Consider the following 22,410-nt stretch of genomic DNA (forward strand, 5'->3'; position numbering starts at 1 on the left):
AACAAAATAATATTAACATTTGAAGCTAGACTACAGGTAATAAAAATGGTTTTACTACCCAATATCCTATATATAGTTTTGGCAATACAACTGTTACCAGAAAGGAATATACTTAAAGAAATAAACTCATGCCTAATGCAATTTTTATGGTTTCCCCAAAAGAAACAGAATAGCTTTAATACATCATATCAGACCATGGAAACTGAATGGATTAAACTTTCCTGATATAGAAACATATAAAAGCATCAATATCTAAAACAATCTCAGATTGGATAAGTCCAAATTACTCTGCAAATTGGAAAGAATTACTAACTGTAAAATCAATAAATGAATTTGATTTACAAAAAAAATTCAAATAACAGATAAAAACAATTTGCCATGGCACAGATTATGTATTAGTATGCAATATAACATAACTAAGCCCACTAAAACTTGTATGGTTAATTATTACATTGATCCATTTAGGAAAATTATTAATGTAAATATAGATTTAAAAATCTGGTTTGATCTTTTAACACAATTTATAGTCACAAAGAACTTTCCACATAAAATATATAGAGAAATTATTAATTCCTGGGAAGAGAAAGGATTTGTTTGTTGGCTCCAATGTATCAAAGAACTAAAAGTTTTAGATATGCAAGTAATAAAAACAACATACAAAATTCCACAACAGGACTGGCTAACATTACAGAGTATTCTGTTATATTCGCAAGATCTAAGTAGAATAATTAACAATTCTTCATTTAAATAAATATCTAAATTTACAAAATACATATATGAAATCATATATAATGACTTTGACATGGGAAACAGTATTTCAAAATTTTACAAAATATTGATAAACTATAAAACAACACTCAAAACCTCATATTGGGAATATATAGCAAAAGGACACTCAATACAGTTAACTGAAGATATTAAAACAAATATCTTATTATCGATAAAATATACATCCGTTACACAATACTGGAAAGTTTTTAATTGGAAATGCTTGCAAAGAGCATTCTTAACCCCAGACAGAATCAGTAAAATTAGTTCTTCCATAAAAGGAATATGTTGGAGATGTGAGCAAAGTACACAATGCAGATTGGAACCACATTTTCTTTGATTGTGTTAAAATTAAGCCATTTCGGCATGGTATTAGTAACTTTCTACAAGCTTTATTTAATTCATCATTTTATTTAACTAAAGCTCTTGTATTATTAAATGTGAACAAAGGTCCTCATCTGAATAGGTCAAACGTATCTAGTATGGACTATACTTGCAATTTCAAGGACGTGCATATCAAGAAGATGGAATACAAACACAATACTGACTTTGGAAGACTTCTACAGCCTACTGAAGACCACAGCATTATTGGAAATTAAAATTAAAGAACTAAGAATTTATCCAAATATATTTATCAACAACCCTTGGGGAAAAGTCTTATCGTTAACTGACACTATACAATAACTGATCAGACCCTCTGATAATGGATTGGACATGCTTATAAAGTAACTGTATACAATAAGATCTGTTATAGTGTCAGGCTAATGTAAATAGTGTACATAGTTAAAGATGTTATGTATAAATACTATGGAATTCATTCAAATGTATTTGAAAAATAAAAAATAGGCATAAATTGTTAAAGGTGAAATTCAAGCTGCACAACATGCCGGCACCCATTTTCTAAGTGCACTGAGGTGCTTGGGGTGTGTGTGTGTGTGTGTGGTAGAGATACTACCACATGCCCAGGGTTCTAAGGCACTTGTTCTTCTGAGTCACGTCTCACAATACCCCTGTGTATGTGGTAATATCTGGACCATTCACAAACCCTGTGCTTCATTGTATATCTGTGCGTGTGTTCCAGAACTCATTCGGCTGACAGAACTCATTTGAGGTATTGTGTAGTTTTAGCACCTAACTATAATAATTGAAGTATGTGCCAGCCCCTTGTATGCCCTATTCCCCCACAACAACCACACATAGGGAAAAAAAGCATACTACTGTATGCTCTCAGAAGCAATGTCTCAGTTTTTTGATTCAGTATTTTACATACATAAGTAGAGATATATGTTCCCCGGCTTTTTAGGTTTGTCAATGTTCAAATGTTTAGAGAGGAAATTTTACTGGACAAGTCATGTATACAGACTTATAAATGGCTGCGCTTCACCCCCCCCCCCCCAAAAAAAAAAATAAAAACTTGTGGAATTTGAGTAATCACGATGTTTCAAGTAATATTTAGGCATTTCATATGCAAAATACGCATTTGATGCAATAGTGATTGGGATGTTAGGAAATATTTTTGAATTAGAATTTGTCATTTTGATAGAGTTTCCGAAAGAGGGACTGTCCCGCGTAAAAGGGACAGGTTGTAACCCTGATGTTACGCTTAATTTTATTCTGAAGGCGCGTGTTTCGGTGTGTGTGTGTGTGTGTGGGGATCTAACAGTTTTCTTGTGAACAGCAATAACAGTAGCTCCTTCACTGCCACTAAATTATAATTAACCTGCTTGTTTCATAACGAACGGACCCAGATAACGGATTTCCAGGGCTGAAGTAATTAAAGAGTCTCATTCAGTGGACAGGGACTATTGCTTTTTTTTCTTTTCCACCGAAGCCTTGTTTATTGTATATCTAACTCTGATGCCCTGATAAATTTCACCCGTGTGTTCAGAGTCCTGAATGAAATAATCAAGGCCTCCTGTGTTGAAATGCCATTGTAGTAGTGGTGTCATTTCAATGTGTAACAAGAGATTTCTCTTGGTGCGCCTGCTTCTAACATCTTGTTTTTGCTTGCATTGCCATCAGTGGGGATGAGGCACTCTAATCCCACATATGCCAATACTCTGAGGATAGGGGCTAATCCTACAAGACGGTTTTATGTAGTGGGCGATCTTGGGTTGACCCTTTTTTTTTCTAACGGTACCTCACTGCGGATCCACTGCAGCTGGACGCTTTCTTGCACAACTAAGCCTCGCTTAGAATGACATCACCTACACCCAATCATTTGAGGAGCACATAATGGCACACTTCATTGTCTGGCCCGTTAGTCCAATAAGAGCGTGGTGTGGGCGGGGACAAGGCTGTGCAGCTTCAGCTGACTTTACAACGACTGTCTCTCCCAGGTGTGCAAGCTGGATCCTTTTGCATTATCAGTGCAGCGGTGCAGGTAAGGCGTTATTCATTTATTAAATAAAAAAGCATTAGGTGTGCAGAATGTGCTTCAAACATGCATACACGAAACAGTAAGCATAGCTTCACCGATTTATAAATTATTTGATGTTATTCCAAAAATAGCGGGCTCTGTGAAGAAAATGTCATTAACCAAAAAGCTAGAATTTATAGGGCGAGGGAGAAAAGCCTTGTGGTCATCACTTAACCTAAACACTCGTTAAGGTGCAGTTGTCTTTATTGCAATGGCTGCGTCAAACAGAATGTCACAGATGCTTTGCTTTCTGCACTGTCAAGATGAAGTGCTCTTTGCAATTCTTGTAAGAGCTTTAACTTAATAGCATGCATTTTCACCTACAGTATTTCACTGGAGATCTAGACACACTGAAATAAGAGAACAGAAAGATGGGTTCCAAAAGTCAGTGGCATCGACCAAACCGCTAGTCATGACTATTTAATAACTGCAGTCTAGTGAGTGAAATGAGGGGCAATATTCTGCAAACATGGCTGGCTACTTACTAGCTTTTCTTATCGCTTGCTGGCACATCCCAGACAGTTAAAATAAATGCATTTACCTTTTTAAACACTTATCGGTGACCTTACAGTAAGCGATAGCGAGGTGATAAATGCCGTGCCTCTTTCTGGAAAGGCGACTGTTTTCTCTCCCTCTGTTTTTCTCTAGTAATAAGATCACCTTGAAGCTAATGATTTTTATTTTATTTATTTATTTTTTGGTGTGGGGGTCTTAATGAAGAGATTGGGTGAGGGACAGAATTCTGTACCCTTCTTCATTATGGTTCGTTGCCCTGTTTTGACTCCTACCCAACAGTAAGGTATGTGGGAGGCCTTAATGTAAACGTGAACTTTTGCTGCATAACATTACACCTGTCCCTCACTGCCTTAGGACTAGGAAGTAAAGATAAATCTTCTACTGTGTTCACTTCTGGATGTATAATGTGTACAGAATGACTAAACTGAGCTGCTCTATGGCTGGTTTGCAGCAGTTCAGATATTAGGGTGAGGTTTTTCCGACCTTGTTCTCATTGAATGCTACTAGATCAATTGAAAATGCTGATTTCTGAGTAAGATGTGGAATGTAAACGAACACATCCATATCTTGGGGTTCATTAGCCTTAATGATAATGTATGCTTTTTAATCCCCTTAGGTTGTGGTACTAGCACATCCTTAAATTTGTTTTGATTTAAGCTGGAGTAACACTACAAATTATGTATATTTTTTTACAGCTAGCTTAATAAGCTACAAATACATATATAGCATGTGTATGGTTATAAATTACTAAGAACAATATTTTCTGATGGAAGAATAAAAGTGCCACACCCTCATCTTAAACTATTAAATGCAGATACATTGCAGTTGTATGATAACAAGGTGTAAAGTGTAGTCTGTTAGTTAAATAAACATTAGAGCTACTAGAGACTCCTCAGTTTCCAAGTGTACTATATAATTAAATGAAGTTAATGTAACTCATGTTGTTTTGTTGTACATCACAAATAAATCTGGCACTGAGCCAGCTATTGCATGTAGTATAATAAGACTGTCTCTTGAGAATGTTGTCATGGCTTGAATACAAAAAATGCATATATTTTATTGTGTTCTGTGCACCTTTTACCAATGACAGTTGATCATTGTACCAGCATAAGAGATTTATGAATTAGAAATGTGTAACTCTTGAAATCAGCTGCTCAGTGACTGCAAGTTACAGTCTGTTGAGGGATGAAGGGCAGTGATATCTGATTTCAATGCACTTTGTGCAGTATAATCAGAGATGTTTGTCTTGAAGTGTTGTGCATGAGTTGTAAAAAATGTGGTGTAGATTGCTGAGATGCTACAATTATGAACACAATCAATGTTCTTTTGAAAATAAAATACACTTTTTTTCTCAAGGTGGATTTTAATATTCTAATCACTACTTTTTTTTGGAATGGGTTGTTTCACTATTAACTCTTTTTTTTTTTTTTTGCTACTTTTTCATGAATGCCATTGCAGTCTTATGAAATAGCAGAATTCAGTTAATGAGAACAATGCTATGAAAGTATTAAGTTCTATAAAGCAATGGCAGCAAAAGCTATGTATACATTTTAAGTTATGTATATGTTATTGTGTATTGGATGTTTGCTTGTAGCTACCTCTTGATTGAAAAGCAATAAGAATAAGACTGCTTTATATATTAGGTTTGGTGAGGCACATATATATATATATATATATATATATATATATATATAGGTATAGTTGTTATTTTAATGTCTGTTGACATGCAAACATATAATCTCCTTTAATATATTATTGTGATAATTACATCGCACTACTAATCTAAAAGTAGGGTTACCGCCTGTCCCACTTTGCGAGGGACAGTCCCTCTATGGGCAGTTGTGTCCTGAAAAAATATTGTAAGAATGGCAACTGTCCTGAAATATTAGGGCAAAATTATTTCCTATATTTTATGTAATACTTGCATAAAACAGTTATTCTATATCTGAAGTACCTAAATGTTATAATAAACAGAATAAGCAACTAAAATGCTACAAGAATAAGCTTTTATTTAGGCAAAAAAGTCAAGTTCTGTCCCTTGTACTGGCCATGGGTATGTTTTGACTTGCAAAATCTGATGTTTGTACCACAATTGTTCCACTTTGGCCATCTGAAAAGGTGGCAACCCTAGGGAAAAGTACAGCTACTTTTCACAAGAAACAGTGTAGTGATCCATAATGCCTATCGGAGAGTGAACAGTTGAACTATTGATCCATAGTTTTGCAGCATTTGAGTATAATGAAAAAAAATATTTTGATTTCTGGAATTGTCTATATTTGCTATTTCTGTGATTAAAAAAATCAGTAAAAAAGAAAGTATATTAGTATGTCCATCCATCTATGTAACAGCCACTTAATTGTCCTCTGGTCCTGCTACAAGTGGTCAAAATGCATATTCAGATAGACTGGTAGAGCAGCAAATACAATCACTGGTGACTAGCTGATGCCTATAATGGACCAGGTAATATTTCACAACAGATGTGTTGTTGTATCTGTTGTGCTTATAGCATAGGCAAATTAACAAAATGACTGTTTTGCAAATACAAAATAAAACATGTGACTGGCTGTTGTATCTGTTTGTTTGACAGTGTTATTATTTGAAATGAAGTAATTCCATTGCAGAAGTTTCACTTTATGTTGGAAATCAGGCAACGGGAAATAGGAAAAGCCTGTATAGAGGAGTCATGCAATATAATGAATTGTTATGAGTTCTGTAGGATATGTGTGCATATTTAATGCCAGCTTCAGAAAAGGCATCAGTGAGGCACATAGCAAAGAAAACGTGAGTACATCAGGATCTGCGAATAGGGGGAGGTAGTGGGTATGGTAGAAATGGTTTCTAAGATACAAAGCAGATCAAAGGATACAATGAACCCTCCCTTAAACACTTACGTTCATTATAGTTCAAGAAAAGCAGACATGTCAGTAAAGCACATATGAACATGTAAAGTAATTGCAAATTGGGCTGTAGAATGTGTTGTGTTGGGAGTAGCCAGCCAGTGCATTTGTATTTCTTGCTGACTCTATGCCTGTGAACTAAAATGTACCATAAGTGCAATCGCGTGTCAAAAGGGAAGAAGTGGCTTACCATTTGAACATGAAACAGAGAGAGAAAGTTAACTTCTAACACTTAGTCCCTTAAAAAAGCTCACATATTTAATTTTTTTTTTTATTTTTATATTATTTCTACTGCTGTACCCAAGGCAGTGCTGTATGTTAAAAGTCCAATCATTTATACTTTGGAGCATACCTGTTAACCTTTTAGCACAAAAAATATGGACAAAGCCAAAACTAATGGAGAGACAATGACCCAAAAATAAGGACAGAGTTTAAATATTGCTCTTATAAGCTTAGAAGGATGATAGAATCCAAGGATTTATGTTAGCACACATTTTCTGAAGGCTATAAAGCCTGAAACTCAAAATGTTGTCATTATTTAGTGACTTCAGTTCTCAATGATCTGCCAGAAAACCATAAATGTTAAGAGGAACAGACAAAAAATGTGAGACAAAAATCTGGACATTTTGGAAAAATCTGGACAGTTGAAAGGTATGCTTTGGAGCAAGATGAATATGAGAATTCTGAATACTGCATAACATATTACTAATCTCAGCTTCACATTTATCTTTTTGTATACATACATGGTTGTGTTGTAAAAACAAGGGATTTGCAAAAGACTTTGTCAAAACATGCAAAGTTAGATAACTGCTTGAAATTCTTTCTACCTTGTTTTTCATCTTAGACATCAAATTGCTAGCATGTCTTTTTTTTGGGTCTACTTTATTTACACGAAAGCGTAAAACCGTGAATACATATGGATCGAACCATATGCATTGAAAGTGCAAGCCGTCGAAAACTGTAAACATAAATCTCTGTAGGTGGAGATTTCCGTTTACTTCAATGTAGTGTGATCTCGGAGTTGGCATATTTAAGTAGTGGTTGGGTGGTGATGCCTACATCTTTTTTTTTTTTTTCTGTGTAATTTTTTTTCTTTATTAACTTTCGAACATTTTAAGAGTTCGATGCATATGTGTTGATCTTTATGCATTCAAACTTTTGAACATTTGAGTTAATAAAGTAGACCCCTTTTTTGGAGGGGTGTATATCTCCATGCCAATATGTTTCCATTCTTCCACCAGTTAAAGAGGCTCGCTGACAGAAGTTGGTATAACGTCTGCTGAGGACTGATATAGGTAAAACATTTGATGGCAAATCAGGTTTTCTTTGTTGGTTGATAAACACTCTATTGTGCCTTCTTGCCTTGGACAGAGCAAGAGGGATTATCTTAAAGCTTTGTGTATAATGTACTACCAGTGATAAACTTGTGTTATTCTAATTTAAGATAATTAAGATGAAATATATCTGTCTTAACCATTAATACATTATATCATATTAAGAAATTCTATATTCCAAAGATGGACAAAGGGAAAAATATTGGACTTACAGGCCAAATTGTGGTGAGTTTATATTGTTCATAAATGAAAAATGGATGGTGCATTCTGTGATTTCACTGAAAGACTGTCAATTAGCCATTTGCTTGTTGTTGGAGCTGTCAGACCAGTGACTAGAAAATGACTGACAGTAACAAACACTTATCTGAGGTCAGCAAGCATATGACCTTCCAATATCCATTTGCCAAGCCACTATGTAGCTGTGAAGGGAGCAGTTCTTATTAAATGTTTCTGTGCCAGCTTGCTTTGTTGGCAGCAAGTAGCTGTTTTTAATGCATTCCTTGTACTGACTTTGAAAAGGGAAAGAAGTATGGATACTAAGAAATAGTTATAGAATGGTTGTTTTCTGTTTTTTATTTCAAAGTTTGAATATTAGTGCAAATTTCCAATCTACTGGAAAATTCTATACTAGGAGAAATATTTTTAAGTCTGACCAATATACTGGAATGTCTTATAATTGGGACCACACTACACAACATCCTTCAAACATGATATTAAACATTGTACTCTTATGTTAATTATACATGTAAAACAAATTAGATATAAGTTTTCAAACTGGCATTCCTAGTCAAGTTAAACCCTATAGGTGATGCGAGCCCAGATGTCCAGTGTTTTTTGCAAGCTTATTTTTCAAAAATGGAGAGTCCCACTTAGATAACAAATATGTCATAAATTCTTTCAAGAACATTTATGCCACTGCATATCATATACCTTAAATGTCATTAAATAAAATGTAGGACCACATAATTTAGGTACTTAAACATTCAGAGTTTGAAATTTTAATGACATAAGACATGCATTATATACATAAAGCAAACTCAAGTCTTACCAAACAGAATTTCTCAGATTCTAGTGTTATTTCATTACTTAGACTGCAGGGGATTATTTGAGAAGTTAATATTTTAATTTACAGTAGATGTCTTCAAGTTGACAAGAAAGAAGCTATGAATTGAATGATACTCAGATCCTGTTGTCTTCATCATCAGTTTGCTATCCAGTCCTCATGTGGTAGGATATCAATCAGAATCTTAGATGAGGCCCCTGCCATGTATGTAAATATTAACAAAATGCACAGTCTAGCAGGACAGATCACTGGATATGGAATGTCTTCTTTCTTTACCATTTATTTTGCCAGTTGTAATTCATTGTAACATAAGCTAAATTTAGGGAATGCTGATCCGTTTCATTTTAACCCAAACTCTCTCTTCTGTCCTGAAACAGCCTTGAATCTAATTAGCTAAGTTGTCTGTTGGCAGTGTAGTCATTCTCTCTTTCTCAAGGATCTTTGCCCATTCTTCTTGGCATCCTAACAGCCTTGGTAGCTTGATTTATACTTCACTGACTTTCCTTGAATGGTTTAATAAGCCAGCCATTGTAAAAGCTGAAATTTTGTTGTCCCCTTTCAAAGTGTCTGTGCAGGCTTGAACTCTTTGGTCTTTATATTTTCCATAACTTCATTGGCCAATGTCTAGACTTGCTGTCATTTTTACTTCAGGGATAAGAGCCTATGTTGACTATAGGGATACCTCAAACTCCTAAAGGTCTAATTTTCTCATTGTTTTACTCAGTCAAGCCACCAGCAAACAGAATGCTGCCCAAGTTGTGTCAATGTTCAAAAGAAAAGCCTTTTGTCCAACATGGATCTAGCTTGGATAACCATGTTGAATCAGATATATATTTTTTTTACCTATTGTAGTTGATGTTTTTAACTCATTCGTTCCAATGAAGGTCAGGAATTTTGCACTGTAACTTCTAATGGGCGGAGCCTAAGCATTTTGACAGAATCAAAGTATGTCCTCACATTTCAAACAAATGATCATATCTCTGGAACCATAAGGGTTATGGAAGAAGTATAAGTGGCAAACAATTCAGCACAAACCATTTTTATAGTGGTAGTATTCTTTTGGTGGTAGGTCTTAAACTGAATTTTATAATTCACAGTAAAGACAGTAACTATTACATTTGTAATATTTTGTAAACAACTTACAATATCTCAGCAACCACTCAAGTTACCACATACTGTCAGCATTTTATTCATCTAGCTGAGATCTTTCATATGAAGCTAAGGAGTTCTGTCTGTTACTTGGTTGTCAAGATATTTAGAAAATGTGGAAATTATATCTATATACATTAATATCATAAAAACAATGGTTAATATCAATTTGCATGCACTAGACAGAGGTCAGCCATTAATGCAGTTGAGTTTGCTATTGTGTAAGCTTTAAGATGAAATGTTTTAAAACCTTGTACATAGTATGGTGTTGGAATTATTGATGCAAATATGAGCAAGCAATATTTGACGCCTACAGGTGTCAGTAGGTGCTAACTCCAGATGCACCAGGAAGCGTCACTCAGATGTAATGAGTTAGGTAAGCTTGTTATAAATAATGCACTAACATATATGATATAATTAAGACATATTTAGTAAACTTAGTTCGATGGACCAACAATAATAATAAGAACATTACTTATGGACATGTTATGAGGGACCTATCCTGGTTTACAAGGTGACTAGGGATTCATTCTTATGGAAATTCCTGATTTTAAGGAAAAGAAACATAGTTAAACTATTTGGAACTTTTAGAATGTACAAGAAAATGATTTACTTGTTCACTGAAAAGGAGAAAAAAATCTGGAATTCCTTACCATTCCATATTAAAAAGTGAGAACATTTCAAGCTTTAGAAACAAAACATGTACTTATTTTGGAGAAAAATAAATTGCAATAAATAAAACAAAATCCACGTCAGCAGAACCAGCAGCAAAGAGTCCAAGATTAAGTGTTTTAACATCCACTTTTCATTCAAGAAAACTGAACTTCTTCGGACAAACATTAAAAGGTGACAAATGTAAAAAAACTCCTTAAATACACAATTAACAACACATGGTACATTTGAATGGACCAACCAACTGGTTAAAACTCGTTGACATCAATGTGTGGGAAAAAGCTACTGCATACAAAAGTCAGGTCTTTACAAGTTGTGTTTTGAAATCAAACAACTGACCAAAATAAAATGAAAAATTGTCAATGAAAATGTGTCTGAACATAAAATGTTTAAAACCAAGAAAAACAAAACACGATGAATGGAACCGATTTGCTGACAAAAAATAAGAAGTAAAACATAAAAAATAATGAGTCATAAATGAAGAATAAAAATGAAAAATAATAAGTTTACCTCTGCATACTTCTGAGTTTCAAAATGCAAGCTAAACTTACTCTGTCATAAAGACCTGGAGGTCTATATGAACAGAGTTTCAGCTGCCAAATCACTTCTAGGCGCTCTAATAATAGTTGAAAAGGACCCCCCCCCTGATGTCAAAGGGAACCTGTCCTAACACCTTGAAAGTAAAACTGTGCTGAGGGTGGTCATAAACATGTTTCGCCAAAGCGTTTTCACACTTGTTTTTCCTAATACAATATAAATGCTCATAGATTCTTTTGTTAAAACCTCTGTCAGTCTTGCCCACATAAAATGCTGGGCAAGACTGGCAGCAAGCTAAATAAACAACCGATCGAGATTTACAGTTGAATCTACCAACAGTGGAGAAAGAAGACCCAGCAAATTTAAATCTCGAACCAGTGGCAATATGCCTGCACATGTTACAACTCTCACATTTGAAAGTGCCCTCTACTCTAACACAAGTGTCCTTTTTTGTTTCTTGTATCCGTTTCAGGTTGTCACCCCTTCTATATACTAGGCAAAGTACCAAACCTGGCTTGTAAGGCATCGTCACACCAGAAAATACTCCAGTTCCTGACAAACACCTCCTTGATTAAATGAATCTTAGCACTATAATTAGTGCTGAAAGAAATAGAAGTGTCTACTTTCTTGTTGTCTACAAAGACTTCAGGCATAACTGGAGTTGAATGTTCTAGTGGACAACTTGTGAACAAACTGCTTTGTAAAATAGGTTTATAAACACCCCCATACCTTTTAGTCTGGACCTCAGTAACCAGGTCGTGAATAAACTTGTCTGGGTAACCTCTGTGTAGAAACAATCCCTTAATAAACTCACATTCTTCTAAAAAGGGTTCATCGTCAGTTACCATTCGAGCACAAGTTGCCCCTTGACTACCCCTCTTTTTTGGTGCTCAGGGTGGGCACTAGTAAAGTGTAACATGGTGTTAGAATAGGAACTGTTACGGTATATTTTGGCCTTGAAGCTACCAGCAGAAATATCTTTGTTTAAGTCTACATCAAGATAAGAAATTCTAGAATCAGACTCTACAAATGTAAAATTCAAAAAAGACGTGCTGGAATTGAGATGGTCCATGAAGGTCCCCACATCATTAGTTGAACCTTCTGTCAATATAGAGACATATTTAGTAAACTTAGTTCTATGGACCAACAATAATAATAAGAACATTACTTATGGACATGTTATGAGGGACCTATCCTGGTTTACAAGGTGACTAGGGATTCATTCTTATGGAAATTCCTGAGTTTAAGGAAAATAAACATAGTTAAACTATTTGGAACTTTTAGAATGTACAAGAAAATGATTTACTTGTTCACTGAAAAGGAGGAAAAAATCTGAAATTCCTTACCATTCCATATTAAAAAGTGAGAACATTTCAAGCTTTAGAAACAAAACATGTACTTATTTTGGTGAAAAATAAATTTCAACTTGACAAGCTAGAAGAGACATGTTGCCCATGTCTTGCATTGTACTATACGGATGCATTATATGTTCCTGACATATTTGTATTTGCAGAGATAATGATTAAAATAACTGACAAAAAAATCCCCATTATGGCATTTTTATGTTCGCTTATCTCTTTCACATCTACTGGATAATAGCAGTCTGTTTTGCAGAGAAACAATTTATAACGTAGGTAAATATTTAGCTAACGTCTAAAAGCTGCATGTAATAATTCTGGTCACATGATCTTTTTCTTTTTTACTTCCTGATCTTAGCATACAAGTCAAAGTCTAACAATGTATATATTTTTCAGACTGAAAGGGAATGTGTTTTTAGCAGAATAGGTGCCTTTCCATTTCTGTTTTTGCACATACTGAAACAGTCTGAATAATAAGTGTGCATTCCCACTTATAGGTTGTTTACAAATTGTAGCACTTTGGGGCTTTCTTCTTCAGTTTCTTGTAGCCTATTTTACAGTTGTATGGGAAGGATTGTTTTATTTATTTTCTTCTATTTATTTTTATGTACTTAATTTTGTTTCTGTTTACTGGGTTTGTCTGACTGGGTTTAGTCACAACCCTTTTCATTGGAGGTTCAGGTAGGAAAGCTCCAACCAATTACACACATTTTTAATAGAAATTCAGTAATATGTATGAATAGACAATACATAATGTACATTAATAATTTTACACATACATTTGCTAATTTGATTACATTCATATGAAAAAAGAGGCAACTATTACAGTATAAAAGATACTTAAGCATTAGCAGATGTTGAACATTGAGCATTTCAAGAGGTGTTTCTCTGGGTTTAGATAACAAATAATGTGATTAGTGCTTAAAAATGAAAAGAAATTAATTACCTTGCTTGGTCCATTATTATTGGTCAAATTGTCTAGAATTTAAACTTATGGTGGTGAGTGTGTGTGTGTGTGTGTGTGTGGGGGGGTGTGTGTGTGGGGGGGGGTGTATGTATGTGTATGTTTGAGGGGGTAAATGAGCAAAGACTGTCAACCAGTTATTTAGTAAATATTATGCTGCTGCTATTTATATTCTGTAAGTATGTCGGGTACATTACTATTCCCTTACTTTTATCTTTTCTTAGTACAACTAAAACAGCCTATTTGTACTGAGTTTACATTATTGTTTTGGTATACCGTATACACTTATTGTTTTCATATGAAGGAATGTGAAGAAAATAAGGGAAATTGGAAAGAAAGGATTTTACTGTAAAATAACTGTAAGAAAGGATTTTACTGTAAAATAACGGTTTCCTTTCCTACCAAGTTTCAGGGACAGAGGAGTTAGAATAATTTCATAAGCAAATAGGTTGTATCAGCTGTTTTCAGGAAAGCTTACATTTCAGACAGTTGCTTCTTAACACTTGTGCAGCAAACTGTAGCCTTTTCAAAGACTGTACAACAACCATATGTACACTTATGGCATATTGTTAATGTGTATGCATGCATGGTGTGTTTGTGTGTTTTCTGTACTGCATTATTAGCCTGTGACACAAAAAGGTATATATATATATGTGTGTATATATATATATATATATAATATATATATATATATATATATATATATATATATATATATATATATACACACACATACACACACACACATATGTATATATATATATATATATATATTTTTTTTTTTTTTTTCCTGATGTGGCATATATAAAGATGTGGTGGGGATAATAGTACACCTTTTTAATATAACATGTCTGTTTGCAAGAAAAATGTTTCCAGACTTTATTTTGCGGGTATTGATATATTAGTTTATTTTAAACATTTAATAGTGGTGAATATTGAACGGTGTATCTTGCTACTGGATAAAATCTGTGAATATGCAAGATGCAGTTTAAAGTAATGTTGTGGTATATAACTGTTCTTATTACATGTTTTCAGCTGCTACACTGTTCTATATTATCTGTATCTTATAGCATCACTAATAACCAATATTAAGATACCATGCAAACATAACCTTTCATTTTATTAAGATAAGTACATATATACATATTTAAGTAGATATAAATATAGCTATATATTCATGTTCATATTCAGAATAAAACCTATATTTAATTGTGAACAGAGGAATTGCACTTCACACCTAAAATAAAGTTATATGACAAGTTTTACTATACATGTATGATTAGAAACAGTATAAAAGGATACCAGAGACAGAAGTGTCAGCTTTAAGAAAGTTTAGCTTACTGTATATTTTCAGATTCATAGGCACTTTGTACATAATTAAGTCTAAGTCACTTTACTTTGACAGTAGTTCTGAAGTCATGTGTAAATAATTTACTGAACACTTCATTTCCAACATTTTTGTACAGTATTATTTCTTGATACACACTGGTATGGGTAAACACACATACAGAAATGCATACTACATATAATAAGCAGTTATTGAATTAAATGCATAGGCTGTTTTGCTTAATAACCATACACTGCATTCTAGAAGGGATTCAGAGACAACCATGCAATTAATATGTGAGCATTAATTTACAAATGGATTTAACAGGAGTCAAAGATACCAGTAGCATATCTGTGAATCTCTGAGTAGTGCAACTGAACTGCTCAATGAAGCCCCATGCATTTTCTGTGAACTGTGACCCCAGTATCTACATTAGTACAACAAACGTGTACATCTGTGTGCCGGTGCCATTTATTACAGACTCATAAACCACAAACCTTCACAGCAGTGTTTGAAATTTGTTCAATAGAAATTAATTAGCACACCAGAAACTACTGGCTTACATTTGCATGGTCACTTCTGCACACATTTGATATATCATTGCATACACATAGCTGTCAGAATCATTGTGCCTCATTTCCTATCTCATCTTCAGGGGAAGTGCCAGTGGATCTGGCTACTTGTGTACTTTATACTTATTCCACCACAAGAACTTTTTGGCAATTGCTTCCAAATTGTCATATTCTTCTGGACTATACAAGTTGGTTTGTATGATCCTGTGTGTCTATAATACATTTTGAATCCTGGACTGAATGCTAGGGTAACATCTGCTGCTGCAATGATCTAAAAAATAATAGCTTTACTTTAGCTTTTCAGAACACCGCCTAAAATGTCAAAGTTCTTGTTACTTGCTTAAGCAGTAACATTACACACTTTTACATTACTTATTACATATTTTAACTGTTTTCAATTACCTGTGGCTATTAATAAGATGAAGATAATATTTAAAAAGTGATGTAGGGGTCACAAATGATACTTAATAGCTTGCATTGCTCATATGTGATATCTTTGACAGTAATTTTTAACTGTATGACGTTGTTGTGTTAACAGAATGTAATACCTAATATGTGACTGATCAAACATTCTGACTCTCTCCTTTCATCTTTCTCTCACAAGGCTGATTTCTAGTGCTAAAAGTTCATGGAACAATTTTAAATGTAAATATTCTAGCAGTTGGAAGTATCTTGTTTTCTTTAATAGTAACTTGACAGTATAGTAAACTCTTCACTGCTTAAAAATAAATTATGTGTAGTGTGTGTACATTCGTGTGTGTGTGTGTGTGTGTGTGTGTGTGCGTGTGTATGTGTGTACACGTGTGTATATGTGTGTGCATGCATTACATGCATGTAAAAAATTGTGTGTGTGTGCGAGTATGTGTTGCTGTTCTTACTGCCCCTACACCATTTTGTTAAAGTCTGTTGTACTCTAGAATGTCAAAGCTCTTCTTCTCATACTGGAGAACATGTTATACCCACATACCACTGTTCTGCCATAACTTGATTTAACTATACATTCTGTTTTATAGTAATACCTTTTTAGAGATTCTTAGCAAATAAGGAAATATCTTGAAATTGTAGTGTACACATTTTTTAAAACATTTTTATTAACTTGACAGTATATACAAATCAGTGTAACATTTGATCTTATGACATAGCTGCAGGAATTCAAAGGTAAGACAATTTTCAAGAAGTTTGCAGGGACAGATTTCCCTTCTCAAACACCTGGTCCTGGAAAATTGCCGATTCAATGTGCTGGTGTGCAAACTAACATAACAGATCTGTAAATAAAAGTGTAACTCAACAAATCTGTAAATAAAACTGTAACACAACAGATCTGTAAATAAAACTGTGTCTGTAAATAAAGCTGTAGGAAGACATCCTTCTTTGTAAAACTGTTTATTTATATTAATGCATAATTTACCTTAGCTTTCTTTATGTTCTTCTAGCCCTTTTTAATCTCCTCATGAACTCTGAACATCTATCCCCTTTGACACACCAGGTGCCCGAGGACACTGGGCAGCAGGAAAACAGTCAAGCATCATGGGATTTCATTCTACATGGAAATCAGTGATATTTTTTCTGGTTCATAATCTGTCCACCTGCTGACTGGTAGTCACTGTGTAATGCTAGCCACAGTAGGTTATCACCTGGAAACATGCATCACTACACTACTATGCTTGGCTAGAGAGCAGTGACGTCTAACTGACAGGTGTCACTCCAACAGAAGGACATATACAATTCCTGTCCTCTTCACCCCAGCCCACCCCTTACTCCCATTATGTCTGTGGAGATGCCGGGCACTCACCACCATCCCAGTCTGTGCAGGCTCTTTCAGTGCCCCGACCACTAATCAAAACAGGCCTTTTGGCCATAGTTATGATTTATTCCTCTGCACCATGGAGATGGTCAAGTTTTACTCTAGCTTCTCATGATTTTCTTGTTTACTTGCACATTAAATGTTTCTGAGTAGTAAACCTAATATAAAAATGACACCTGGAATAATGAAGACATAATAATACTTTTTCTCCAAATCCCTCTCTCATGAAAAAACAAAATTTAAAGTCCTCTCTCTTGATAATACAGCCATGGGATTCTCTTCTCATCGCAAACTGTTAAGGGTGATAATGGATGATAATCTTACATTTGAAAAGCATATACAAAATTGCATAAGAAAAACTCATCAAAAGCTTTACAGAGCCCAAAACATTCTCAGTGATGCAATTAAAACTACACTTGCCACTACATATCTCCTCCACACTCTTTTTTATGGTGCTCCCATGCTTACTAACCTCCAGGCTTCACAAAACTTAAAGCTTGAACAATGCAATAACAAATTTGCAAAATTTGCAGCACATACCGATTTCAGAACCCACAGCTGTACAGCATTGAAAAGCCTAAATTGAGTAGAACTGCCACATCAGCTAACATATATACAGCTTCTTGCCACCTATAAAATTATCCAGCATCCATCTGCACTAAAAACACTCTACACAACTATGTTTTCAGTCAGTCATTCATTGCTATCGGGTGACCAAAAATTCCTGTCTGTCTACAAATCTGCTGGACATTCTCTGTACTCATACAAGGTTGCTAAGGCCTAGAACTCCTCACCTGTATCCACCAGTCAATGCTGTCCCTCCCATCTTTCAAAACCACTCTGAAAGACTTCCTAGCTAAAATCTGTCTCTATTCTTGCCCAAAACCAGGAAAAACTATATCCCTAAATGTGAAAAAGTACCTTTTAATTCCTTATACCTCCTTACTCTCCCGTCTTCACTTACTTCCTTACTTCAGTCTCATTCTCTTCGTAGGTTCATAGGTGTGTACTAGGCTAATGGCCCTGGGGCCTTTACAAGCCTAGCCATAGGATTACCTTGACATAGTGCCACCTGACCTTAGTGCCCAGTGCCTCTGTCGAGTAGAGCCACTGGAGTTATCCCCGGGGTGAATCTTCTGTTTCACATCTACTCATCAAGATTTCTGTTGAAGAGGGTCAGCAAGGTGCTCTGCTTGACGTGTATGGGAATTTTGTTCCATAGCATGGGCAGTCTCTGGGTTATGAACCTGTCCCTCCACTATGTTCTGTTAATTGTGGTAATGAGGTTGAGGTCTCTGTAGCATATGGTGCGGAGGGATTGGGATTTCTTTAGATGCAGCATTTCTAACAGAGCTGGGTCAGACATGGCTTTGTAAGTCAAGCAGAGATCACCTCTAAGTAGGTTATATGATACAGCCTGCCATATAGGGCAAGTATTTAAGGCCCGGTATCCTCTTTGTGAGGTACTTTTGTGGCCTCCCCAGATGTTGCAGGTGTCTAGTGAGCTACATACCAATGAGGCATTGTACTCTATGATTAGCCTAATGAGGGAAGAATAGAGGGAGACAATGACCTATTTCTTCCTGGATGCAAAACCCTTAGTAATGAGATGTGCCACATAGAGGGACTACTTTCTGACCACAGTGGCAATGCGGTGATCAAAAGAGAGGTTGCTGCCAACATGTGTTCCCAGATTTCTTATAATGCCTTCTGTGTTCAGTGGACTACCATCAATGTGGTAATTCATGGGAACCGGGTTTTTCCCAAAGGGGATGACAACACATTTTTTGGCACTGAGCTTGAGGCCATGGTTCTGACACCATTTGTTGGTCTTAGTGAGGCCATTCTGTAGGATGTCAACATCACTTGGGGAGTTAATAACAGCTCCCAGCTTGCAATCGTCTGTGTACTTTGTCAGCCAGAGTCCCTTTGTGTTGGCCTGGACTGCAAAGAAGTAGATACCAAACAGGAGAGGACCCGAGACCGAACCCTGTGGGACTCCACTCATGACTAGTCAGCAGTCTGACTTGGAGTCAGCTACTTTCACACTGTGGGTTCTATCTGTGAGCCAGTTTGCAACCCACCTAGTGATATAGTGGTTGATGCCAAGCTTAGTGAGTTTTTCTGTGATTCCTGAGTGGGGAATGGTTTCAGAAGCCTTGGCCAGATCAATGTAGGCTGTATGAATCACCTTGCCTTCATCCACACCTCTGGTGACTGACTCAAAGAAGTTGACCGAGTTGAGCAGGCATGATCTACCCTTCACAAACCAAACTGTGTGGGATCCAGAGTTTAGAGATTCCCTATATCCTTCTTTATTAGATCCATGATGATGCATTCCATAGCTTTGCATATCAGACTTATCAGTCTAATGGGGCAATAGTTCCTAGGGTCTGTAGTCGCTCCTCCTTTGTGGAGAAGAATGACTGTAGCAGTGCGCCATTCAGTACAAACAAAGCCTGAGATGAGGCAGTGATTGAACAGGGCACACAGGTGAGTTGTCAGTTCACTCTGTAGTTCATGTAGAACACAACAAGGGATATTGTCAGGTCCCATAGAAGCTGTATTCTTGGCCTTGGACAGTGCTGTTTTAATCTGTGCAGCAGTAATACTGGGTGCCTGGCAATCTACTGGTATTGTGATTGGTCCTTGGGGAGGGAGAGGGGTAAAGTTGGCACTGAATTTGTTGGCCAGTATACTGGCAATATCTGTTGGCTTGGTATAGGAGGTACCATTGTGCAGTAGCTCAGAGCAAATCTGGGTATTGCCATGGAGAATCGTTACATAACTATAGAAGGCCTTGTGGTTGTACTATCTGCTGCAATTCTGTTTTCATAGCTAGCTTTAGAGGATTTGATGAGGGAGCTCAACTTTTTGTTGAGGCTGGTAAGGGAGTTTTTCCAGTCTTGGGACTTCACCCTGTTCCGCAACAGTTTCCTCCTTCTGTTCTAGAGTTTGTTTATGGCAGGGGACCACGAGACTGACTTCCTTTTTTTGAGGACATTGTCTTGGTTCTATTGGGTATGGCGAGATACATGCATTTATGTACATGTTCGTACAGTGCATTGGTATATGATGCTGCAGTCATGCAACTATTCAGCATTTGCATGGGTGCTGTGAAGCTAACCACCTCTGTTTTTAGGAGCCCAAAGTTAGCTTTGGAGAAGTTTTTCATGGTGGTTACCTTTGCGGGGGGTGGGGATGTGAATTTCCAAGGTGATTAGTTTGTGGTCGGATCTAACCAGGGAGGAGCTGACTATTGGTGTAGAGCAATGGTCGCCAATGTTAGTAATGACCAGGTCAAGGATGTTGCTACCTCTAGTGTGGGTAAGAATGAGCTGGTCCAGGGCATTGGAATTAATGAACTCCAGGAAACCTTGAGCAAGTGTATTAGTACATGAGTACTTTTCCCAGTTAATGGAGGGGTAGTTGAACTCACCCAGTATGACAGTGTTAGATTGGACCCTAATATTTTGCAGGGTGCTTAGAAACGTGGAGTGTGAGTCTTGGGACATAGTTGGAAACCTATAGCAAGCTACGACTTGAATCACTGTCTTACCCAATGTTAGCTGCACCTGAAATATCTCTGATGCATTATGTCAGGCTACCAGTCTGGAGGTGGGTGCATCCTTTATGAATATGGAAACACCACTGCCTTTGGAGCTTCAGTCCAAGTTCTGGGGCCAAAAGTTGTGGAATGAGTTATAGCCTGGTAGTGCAGGGGTGTTTTCTGCTGCCTTGAACCAGGTCTCTGATACAGCACAAATGTCAGTGTTCTCCAGTTTAAGGAGTGCTTCGAGCAAGTGCATTTTGAGATTTAGACTTCTAGCATTTGGTGGCATGACCCTTAGATTTCATTTGTTTGTAGCTGTTATGGTGGTAATTTGGTCTTTGGAACATTGCCTAAACTTGGCCAGTATCCGGAAGCCCAGGGGTGACAGATGCAGACCATCTCTGGCAAAGCATCGAGGTCTGTCAATCATGTCATCTCAGGCAGACAGATACTGGATACCCTTAGAATGACACCAGAAACTTAGCCAATTGTTGAAATCAATCATTTTTTGCTTGTACTGTGGAATCATTCTGGGTGATGGTAGTATGCTGCTCAGGGCTAGGGTCATACCCACCTGGGCTACATAATCCGAGAGCTCCTCCATATCTCTTTTGGGTCTACTTCACGATGTTGAAAGCCAAAAATATTGAAGCTGATATTGTCGGCACCACAACATCGAAAGCGCAGAACATCATGCTGGTAAACGGAAATCTCCGTAGGGGGAGATATCCATTTACTTCAATATAGTGCGGTCTCAGAGTTGGAATATTTAATTACGGGATTGTGGGGGCGCAGTTTTTATTTTATTTTATTTTTTTTTTCTAAACGTTATACAATGTTTTGCTACATCGATCAATAGAGGTTGACCTTTCGCAATTTGATGTAGTAAGATTTCGATAACGTGATATAAACGCTCTTTTTTCATGTAGTCCAGGGAGGTACATCTCAGGTCATTCACACCCACATGTACAATGACAGAGTCATATTTGTACCTGTTGTTTTGGGACCTGAGTGCATGCATTATGTGCTGGATCCTGGCACCTGACAGGCGGCTGACTATTACTGTCTTCTTATTCAACCTAGTGAGTGGGACATCATTGTGCCTCACTGTTGAGTCACCTATGATTAGTGTGTTGGGCAAACTGTTTTGCCTTAGGGGTTTTGGTTGCATGGCACACTGTTTAGCAGAGTTATGTGTCTCATGATTAGTGTTGTGTTGTGTTGTGGTGATCGAGTTCGTTTCTGCCTTGGAGGTCTCTGCTGCTTGGGTAGATTTTTATTGAGGGCCTCTCCGAAGGTGGGTGTATGGTTTGTGTTTTTAATTGAAGGTAATGCTGGTGTGTGTTCTGGAGGGCTATGTGTTCCATGTGGTGTGGTTCAAGTGTTGACCTTCTCCTCTTGACCAGCTATTCCGGTCTTGGCTGGAGAGTGCGTGGCTTCCAATTTGGATATATAAGTGCATCTCTCAAGTCTGAGT

At 36.5% G+C, this 22,410-nt stretch overlaps 1 protein-coding gene across 1 annotated transcript in view; it reads left to right on the top strand.

Annotated features, from left to right (window-relative positions):
- The first annotated feature begins 3,062 nt into the window (after positions 1 to 3,062).
- CNTN1 (contactin 1) overlaps positions 3,063 to 22,410 on the top strand; it is a 1,190,489-nt gene continuing 1,171,141 nt past the window's right edge. The window contains exon 1 of the mRNA XM_044087442.1: positions 3,063 to 3,151. The gene's annotated coding sequence lies outside the window, so the exon portion shown is untranslated. The remainder of the gene's footprint in view (positions 3,152 to 22,410) is intronic.

The sequence above is a fragment of the Protopterus annectens genome, chromosome 11.part0, assembly GCF_019279795.1.
Source record: "Protopterus annectens isolate FY-2018-M chromosome 11.part0, PAN1.0, whole genome shotgun sequence".
Lineage (NCBI taxonomy): Eukaryota > Metazoa > Chordata > Ceratodontiformes > Protopteridae > Protopterus > Protopterus annectens.